At 35.9% G+C, this 10,000-nt stretch overlaps 1 protein-coding gene across 10 annotated transcripts in view; it reads left to right on the forward strand.

The window, feature by feature from the left end:
• The window catches only part of LOC106873250 (5-hydroxytryptamine receptor), a 538,573-nt gene that overhangs the window by 357,897 nt on the left and 170,676 nt on the right, over window positions 1-10,000 (forward strand). For all 10 annotated transcript variants that reach the window (XM_089357602.1, XM_089357605.1, XM_089357600.1 and 7 more), the window contains one exon: window positions 596-646. The gene's annotated coding sequence lies outside the window, so the exon portion shown is untranslated. The remainder of the gene's footprint in view (window positions 1-595; window positions 647-10,000) is intronic.

The raw sequence follows: 10,000 nt of genomic DNA on the forward strand, positions 1-10,000 counted from the left end.
ATTAAGCACTCAATATTTTCCTTTTTCTCTTCCCTTCTCACTTTCACTAAACACATGTATCATAATATAATGTATCGGCTGGCTACCTGCTTTCCCACTCACTCTCATATTCCCTCTTCCTCTCCCTCACTCCAATCCCGCCTCCTCTCTAACAAGCTAAGGTGAAAAGTGTGAACGAACACATAGAATACTATAGATTTAGTTCAATACAAAAAATACCGTCCACGATTAACACACCACCACTACTACTACTATCATTACTATAATATTCAGTAACAAAGTTCACTTTATTTCAGTTCAGCTGTTTGTTTATATCTATTTTTTCTTTCTGTCGAGGTTTCTCTACTCTGACAATACAAACGCAATGTGCCTCTCTCTCTCTATCTCTCTCTCTCTCTTTCTCTCTCTCCCTCTCTCTCTCTCTCTCTCTCTCTCTCTCCCTCTCTCTCTTCCTCTTGCTATCTCTCTCATACACTTTCTCTCAATATTACTGCCTCCCCTGTCCATCTCTCTCTCTCTTCCTTTCTTTTGAGCTAAACGTTATAATCTTACGAATTACTTACGTTTGTATTTCTTTTCTCTTTTTTTTTTGCAGTTATTATTTAATATATACCTGAAACTCACCCCGATACACTTGTGGAATTATGTAAGTGCATATTTATTGAAAGTTTTTAACCAATTGTTTGGCATATTTTGATTTACATTGAATACTATTTATCTATTATCATGAATAATGCCGCATAAAAGCATAATTATGTTTAATAATGTATTACATAAATCAATGTCATTTTTCTGTACGATTTACGTTTGCATGCTTCAAATGTTCTCCTTATAAATTGTAAATTTTCATTTCTTTCGACCAGATGTTTGAAATAGATATTGATACATTTACGCATCGTGGAGAATACTATATCAATTGAAAGAGAAATCGCAACCGTAAAAATGTACACGAACGCGCACACAAGCACACAAGCGCACAGCTATGAATATGTTAGAACATTTACATGCAAATGACTATTAAAAGATGTCCGGGTGTCAGTTGGAAATATTCCTACATGCACAAGGCGGCAAACTAGTAGAAACATTAGCACGTCGGGCGAAATGCTTAGCAGTATTTCATCTGTCTTTACGTTCTGAGTTCAAACTCCGCCGAGATCGACTTTATCTTTCATCCTTTCGGGGTCGATAAATTAAATACCAGTTTCGTACTGGGGTCGATGTAATCGACTGGCCCGCTCCCCCAAAATTTCGGGCCTTGTACCTAGAGTAGAAAAGAATATTCCTACAAGCATATCTATACACACATTCACATTCATATCGATATACAAGTAAATGCGTGCATATATATGCATATAGGAATATGTATATATGTATATATATATACATATATACGCACACATATTGCTAAACACACACGCACACACACAACGCGCGCGCACGCACACGCACACACACACACACACACACACACACACACACACATATATATACACATATCATCGTATATATATATATATATATAATCATTATCATCTATATAAAGTAAAATCTATTTGTGAACGTAAGGTGGCGGTCTTAACCTCAGGAAAACATATTTTCCAGCACGACCAGTGTCTGAAGTATACTGTGAGCAAGGGAGCGTACTAATCCCTCCAAGCCACTAGTAGCATCAACAGATCAATGGTAATTCCTCGTCCACCGTTTTGGAAAACCGCCGGCTAGAGATATCTTACTCGACCCTACTCACAGAATATAAATATAGAGGTAACAGACAGTCGTTGATGTCGTAACGTTTAAAATAGCTAGTTTTAAATCTTCGAATGAGATGTAAGTAGTTAATAAGCTTCATAGTAAAATCTATTTGCCAACGTAAGATGGCAGTCCTGCGTAGGACCATGCACCACATTAGCGACAGAACCAGTATTAGAGAACGACGAAAACAGTACGTGGTTTAAAAACAATCTTAAGCTATTGTTTATCTATCTATCTATCTATCTATCTATCTATCTATCTATCTATCTATCTATCTATCTATCTATCTATCTATCTATCTATCTATCTATCTATCTAACTGTCTGTCTGTTTCTTTTATGTCTTTGTAGCTTTATTAATAATGCATATTTCTCTGCCTCTAGTATTCGAGTACAAGTTTTCCACCTTGTTTCACATTTATCTGCTGGTATATATATATATATATATATATATATATATATATATATATATATATATATAAATATATATATATATATATATATATATATATATATATATATATATATATATATATATATATATATATATATAGGGAGAATTCACTAAAAATACCAAAAGACGAAGGCAGGCGGTGTAGACAACAAACAGATGTAAAAGTTTAACGCCCGTGAAGTGAAAAAGTCTTTAAAGATTCGAGACTACAGTCTTCCACACAAAGGAACATAGAACGAAACAGGGAGAGAAAATAAAGAATGTGTCGTGGCTAGTGATCCATCATGCCGAATACCGAACTGAGGGGTCACACAGAAGAGCTAGGAAGAAGGGGAGATAATAAAGTGGTGGTGATCCCAAAACGAAGGTGAGCGTATAAGAGAGCCTGTATGTGCGTGTGGAAGAGGGCTGGTGCCCTTGTGTGCGTGTGTGCAAGTGCAGGTGTGTGGATGATGGTGGGTGCTGGGAAGTGGTCAGTGCTAATGTGTGCGTGGTGGTGTGATGTGATGTGGTGTTGTGAGGAATGGTGATGTGTGGTGTGTTGGTGTGTTGTGTGGTGTGGTGGTGTTGGGATATGGGTGAGGTGAGAGTGGGGAAAGCAAGGGATGTCATTGCCGAATCAGATGTCTCGGAGGCGTTCCGCGAACCGGTCAGCCAAGCGGCGTCCCGTTTGCCCGATGTATAGAGAAGGGCAGAGAGAACAGGAGAATTAGTAGATGACATTGCTAGAAGTGCAGATGAAGGAATCGGTGAGATGATAGGGTCGATGATGGGTGCCGGTGAAGAGGGTGGTTTCGGAGAGAGTTATAGGTATATATGTGTTTGGATGGGTTATGGGAGAGTGAATAGTGTCTGTATCTAAGTATGTAAGTACATGTACATACATACATATTTACAAACACATATCAACAATAATTATATTTGTGAGGAGAACTGATTCCATCGCTTGTTTCTTATCTATAAAACTGTTAACCTTAGATGAATTGGAAATCCTAATAGTTACTATGTAAGATAACAAGGGAGAAAATGTGGGAAATTACGGAAAATGATTCAAAGATGTGATGTGGATGCTAATTGGGAGACAGTGCATATTCTGGAGCTAATTCAGTTATGTAGGTAAATATATACGATTGATCTTATACATTATACTGTATTTTATTAGACGGAAACAAGTAACAAACATACAGAAACATTTGAGTTCAGTGTTTCGATTAATCGCTAGACTAAAACAATATTCTGAAGAAATATATAAGGTGCGTCCCTGGAATAGAAGGGATTCATATACATCTTCTTGGAGTTAAATAGATTCCAGATTCTAGCCGAAATAATTTTCATTATTGTGGAAGTGATTCAAAACTTTGGGAGATCTACAATATAATACAGGCATGACAAATATGATTAAATTTGTTTTACTGGTTTTTGTCAAGGAAGTGTACCATTTTGATTACTCCTGTACAGAAGGTATGTATGGGTGCGATATCAGCAAGTATTGACTTCTTATAATGAATTGAGGAATGACTTCTCTAAATGTTGCATTGAGGTGAAGTCCTGATTTTGAAAAAAATTGCATTGTGGATTGATACAGCTCATCTTCCTATGATATATATATATATATATATATATATATATATATATATATATATATATATATATGAGTGTGTGTGTGTGCGTGTGTGTGTGTTTGTACACACACACACACACGCACGCACACACACACACACATACACACTCTCTCTCTCTCACTCTCTCTCTCTCTCTCTCTCTCTCTCTCTTTTTGTGGGTTCATGAAGTTAACATTGGCATAATGCTGCGAGGGGTATATCTCTTAACAATTTTAAAGCCTATTGCATGGGACGTTTGCGTTCGTCGCCCTCTTAGATGAATCGTGTGAGCTTGCATGAATTATTGGAGTAGACAAACAAGTATTTATATGATGTGGAACAGCTTATTGATTATCATTTCCCTTGTATTCTGTTTGATTACTTTTATATGTGTAATGGGCTTACAAGTTTGCGTACATCATATAAGGTCATGGAAATGTGTGATGCCTATATAAATGTGTGATGGAGAGCTCGTATATAAAAAGTATATGCATTTCTACGTATACCAATGTATTCGTACACACATATGCATACACACTTATACGTGTACGTATATATATATATATATATATATATATATATATATATATATATCTACCTACATATATATATATATATATATATATATATATATATATATATATATATATATATATATATATATATATATATATATATACATATATACATATATGCCCGTGTGTGCGTGTGTGTGTGTGCGCGCGAGTGTGTGAGAGCATGTGTGTACGAATGTATGTATGTAAATATTCATGCGCATATACCTCATTGTATCAGTTACTCAATTACATGAGTTAAGTAAATAGTTTCAGCGTCTGACTAAACCCAACGACCTTACATTTTATTAGGTGGGGGAGTTTGGGTGGATGGCAGGTATCTATTTCTACAGATAGTTTGACTAGCTTCTAAGGCATTAATGGAAAATAACGTAAAATGCCATTAACTGAAAATAGAAACTGCGATGCGGTTTGCGCAGACGTATCGTTTGCTCGACGATACTCGCCAAAGATAAATGAATAGTAAATTGATTTCTCAATATAGCGTTGCTAAATTTGTTAATACTTATCTAAAATGACAATATGGCGGCTGTATCTGTTGCAGTGATCAATCAACATTCAGCTACATGTCATAGTATGTCACCGAGATAAATATTTCCAGCTTCTTTAAAAAAAATTAACTCATTAATATGATACTCAAAAAGGAAATACAGGCAGATTCTTTCTAATCTCTATAGTTAAAGTGTAAGATTTATTAGCGCAAAGTGAACAAATGACAAGAATATGACATGGAGTCAGAATAGAATTTGATATCACTAACATATATGTAGGAATTGGTTCAGTAGAAAATTTCTGAATCAGATCATCTCATAATCCAGAAAATGCAAGAATGCAATATTTTAATTTTATTGTTTTTCTTTTTTATAAAGAATATTTTTCTTAGATATAAAGACACTAGCACGAATGGTTACACCAGGCGCCTTGGTCATGTACTGAAAGCTATTGCAGCATCATGTGCCACTGATAACCAATGCTGTTTTCATAGATCTATGTATTATATAACTGATTGTTACACACACATACACACACACACACACACTCACGCACACACACTCACACACACACACGCACACACACCTTCCTACCAATAATAATGTTGTCCATTGTTCAGCATTTATTTAATTGTCATCCACCCTAGTAAATACCACGAATGATAGTCTCTCTAACAGGCGTTTAACATAAATTGTCTAAGGCTCATGAAGTATTTATACGACAGATATATCTTGAAAACTACTTTATCTCCAATAATCTATCCTTATCTCAATATTAAGAGATATCCCTTTGGTATGAAAATCAGCACTTACGTACTTTAATCGTATCTACATAGACAATCTAGTTAATGCACAATTTATTGCTGCTCAGTAAGATGTAAATCAACTTACACCTCCGTTATAAAAATGAGACACATATCACCCAAAATGAAACGTTAATCATTTGTAAATAGATCTTATATATTCTACCTCACTACAGCGGCTGAATTTTAGAATTCTCATCTTCATAATTAAACTTTAATGAACCTGGTGGTTTAGTGCTGCTGCTTACCATATCAGCACACCCTTCACAATTCTCACGTCAATAGTTTACGTAATGACGCAGATTGAATAATAATTATAAATGCATGTCATTGTATATTGCTCAGCATATATGTTTATCAAGTCATGAAACAATTTTCAGAGTGACAGGTCAATCTGCTATGTAGGTGGGCATGGAAATGAAAGACTTCTTTAATATTAATTCAGTAAACAGTAGGACCCGCAAGAACTACTGATGGTTTATATCGATAAATAATGAGAATAAACAGTTCAATGCATCATAAATTGAGTTGCTGTGCATAAGAGAAAAAAAAAAGATGTATCGTTTCAAGTTATAACATTAGTCGAGAAGTGATATTCCAGAAAGTACTGAATACATGTATTGAAGAGAGAGATAGAAAGAGAGAGAAAGAGAGAGAGAGATAGAGAGAGAGAGAGAGAGAGAGAGAGAGAGAGAGAGAGAGAGAGAGAGAGAGAGAGAAAGACAGAGAGAGAGAGGAGAAATGGCGAGATGTACAGAGAACGAAGTTGAATTAGAAAAAAATAATGAAGAATAAAATGGAGAATAATAAGAGTGAAGACCATTACGAGAACCGTTGAGCGGGCGAGATAAAGTAGAGAATATCCAGTAAATTTGAAAACTGAAGAAGGATCGTTTCAGGTCAGGGGAGAGGAGGACACAAACATCTGAAACAAATTGTCAAACTGCAATATATTAAATAGTGAGATTTTGATAAGGTGAAAACTATTTAAATTAATGCCTAAAGTCGAAACGTTTCAGCACAAAGTAAGTTTTCTCAGAATTCTTTATTTAGCGCCTGCAGAAATAGAAATGTGGCCCATGGATTGACCTGATAAACTGAATTATGACGCTAATCTTTGGAAAGGCTGATTAGAAGCAAATGTGTTGAAGATATACAGGTGCACTTATTAATAGATATGACAGTCAACTTAAAACTTCAAAAGATGACCAAGATATTCTCATGGAATGTGATCCAATGAGATTTTTTCCCCATAGTTCTCCTTGCGGTCCACAAATACCTTCCTTCGGTGTTACAGTGCTTGGATCCCATTAAAAATGAGCTTTAATCCTATTGCTCGAAATGCCATCAACAGGAAATATGACATCACCCCTGCGATAGTGTTTCCCAGCCAAGTGCTCTTTCATGTTGGGGAAAAGATGATACGCAGTTGGGGCCATTTAAAAACTACAGTCAGGCATATCAGTTATTGAAACCAAGGATTTGTGTGCTGGAACATCGTCCTGAAGAAACAAGACTCGTAAGTTTTCCTGCGCGTTTGGCCTTGAACTTTTGTAGCTGTCTCAGCAATTACGCATAGTACTTTCCATTGATAGTGTGACCCTGTTGAAGATAAGCACAATGCATTTTGCCTCCCAAAAAACTAAGGCCATCAACTTCTATGCAGATCAAACAACTTTGGCCTTCTTTAAGAGTAGGTGAGAAGAGGTGTTTCCACTGCATAAATTATTTCTTTCTCTCTGGCTCTATCCTCGTTTCCGAAAAGCTCACCCAAACCAGCTGGATCTGCCTCAAACATTGTGATCAGCTTGGTGCAATCTTCATTAGGTGTCAGAAGACGTGACACCCACCTAAAAGAAACCTTTGTTTTGCCAAGTCCATTGTGAAGAATATTCTCAAGTAGTCCACAAGAAATTGCAATCGCCTTGGCTATTTGATTTATTGCCAATCGCGTGTCATCCATTGAACATGATAAATATTTTTCTATGTGGTGGCAGGTGTTGGACATCAGAATATTGGGTCACTTTCGAGACTCTCCCTTCCTATCCTAAATTCAGCTGTTCACTTTTGTACTATCGTTAAATAGCTCAATCCATGTTTATTTGACCTGGAATGGGAGGTGGCTTTCTCCGTCTTCAAGTTATTGCAAAATAGGCTGTGTGATTAAGGTGACAGACAATAATGAGAACATTGACATTTAAGAAAATCGAACATTTTTAATTAACTATCATTGCAATAGATAAATATTCATGATGAACACACACACACACGCACGCACACACACACACACACACACACACACACACACACACACACACTCTCATAGACAAACATACACAGAAACAGACAGACACACACACATATATGCACATATATATAAACTTACTTGGAAATGGATGCATGGAGTTCAGTCATATAATAATATAAATTATATATATATCTATCTATATATATATATATATATATATATATATACACACACACATATATATTTCTGTGTGAGTTAGAGGTTGGGAAACCAACCAACTAAAGTTTAATACTTATCCAATATACTGCTGGTATTGTACACAATTATTCATACCCAAGTGCGAGTTATTCCGTGGCAATCTCGCAATTGAGTGTTATATATGGGTGGGGTAACAAATGGTTTACCCTTTATTTATATGGCAAATAAGAAAATGGAGAGGATGCAAAAACGACATACATCCGCCGGTAGACAATCTAGTATGTTTATTTATTCCAATGCATTAGAACGTATTAAAAGAATACATACACATGTAATGACCATGAATTACATAAACATGTACTAATATTACAGTAAATGACCAAAGATCAGAAAGTCACTAGGTATTAGTTCCTTACGGCCGTTTCTGCCAAGGGGCAACGAAATCCTTCATGCCATTTCCATCTCTTCAGTGTTCTGTACCCATGGGCAGATAAAGTTTGGATGATGAATGTGCCTCTAGTCTTCTTCAGAGGGTCTAAGTGGTTGGGAGGGCTAATACATACAAAAACCGCCTAAATTCACCTTTCCTGAAAAAACTCCTGAGAATGACTATATACACCTATTTTCAATTGGACGAAATAACATGGCTCTTGGAATACATCACGGGAAGTCTGTAGCTTATTTCACCTTGCTATACCCAAACAATTTTACTAAGTTGTACTTCAGCCACACCCTCATGTTTGTTTTTATTCTTGCTCATATTCTTTTTCTGCCCCTTTTAAAGAAAAGACAAACACACTGTACCTATTGTTTCCTGTTTTTATATGTATTAGCCCTCGCAACCATTTAGACACTGTGAAGAAGCCTAGAGGCACATTCATCATCCAAACTTTATCTGCCCATCACTACAGAACACTATAGAGATGGAGATGGCATGGAGGATTTCGTTGCCTCTTGGCAGAAACAGTCGTAAGGAACTAGTAAGTAGTGACAATCTGATCTTTTGCTATTTTCTGTAATATTAGTACATGTATATGTAATACACGGTTATTACATGGACATCAGAACATTGGGTCACTTTCGAGACTCTCCCTTCCTATCCTAAATTCAGCTGTTCACTTTTGTACTATCGTTAAATAGCTCAATCCATGTTTATACATTTGAATAAATAGACATACTAGAATGTCTACCGGCTGATGTAAGTCGTTTTTGTATCCTCTCCATTTTCTTATTTGCCGTATATATATATATATATATATATATATATATATATATATATATAATGCATAAATGGGTACAGGATGGCACGAAACGTAAGCAACATAAAATACGAAATAGGAAAACAACGAGAACTACGATGACAAACTTGGGTATCCAAACGACAAGAGGTGAGGAGTAGATGGAAAGCCGACGACTGATGAAGGGCCGTTCTTTATGTTACTGGTCTTCTTTTCCATTTGTTTCTCTTGTTTAGATTTGGATACCCAAGTTTGTCTTCGTATTTAACTTGTTTTCGTATTTCGTATTTCATGTTTACATTTTGTATATACATATACATACACACACACACACACACACACACACACATATATATATGCTTGTATGTACATATATATATGCATATATGCACACACACATATATATATATATATGTGTGTGTGTGTGTGTGTGTGTGTGTGTGTGTTTGTATGTGTAAACGTACCTTTGCGCACGTGTTTCTTTGAAAGCATAGTTGAATAGTTGCATGAATTAGCATGCATTTGAGCTAATTTGATGCAAAATGGGAGAAGATATATTTAGAGCTAAAATCTCATGAATTTGCAGTTTCCGTTCATCGTGTGTTCGAAAGACACCTAACAAACGGAAACTGCAATCTGTG

This window comes from Octopus bimaculoides, chromosome 9, assembly GCF_046866305.1.
Source record: "Octopus bimaculoides isolate indiv1 chromosome 9, ASM4686630v1, whole genome shotgun sequence".
Lineage (NCBI taxonomy): Eukaryota > Metazoa > Mollusca > Cephalopoda > Octopoda > Octopodidae > Octopus > Octopus bimaculoides.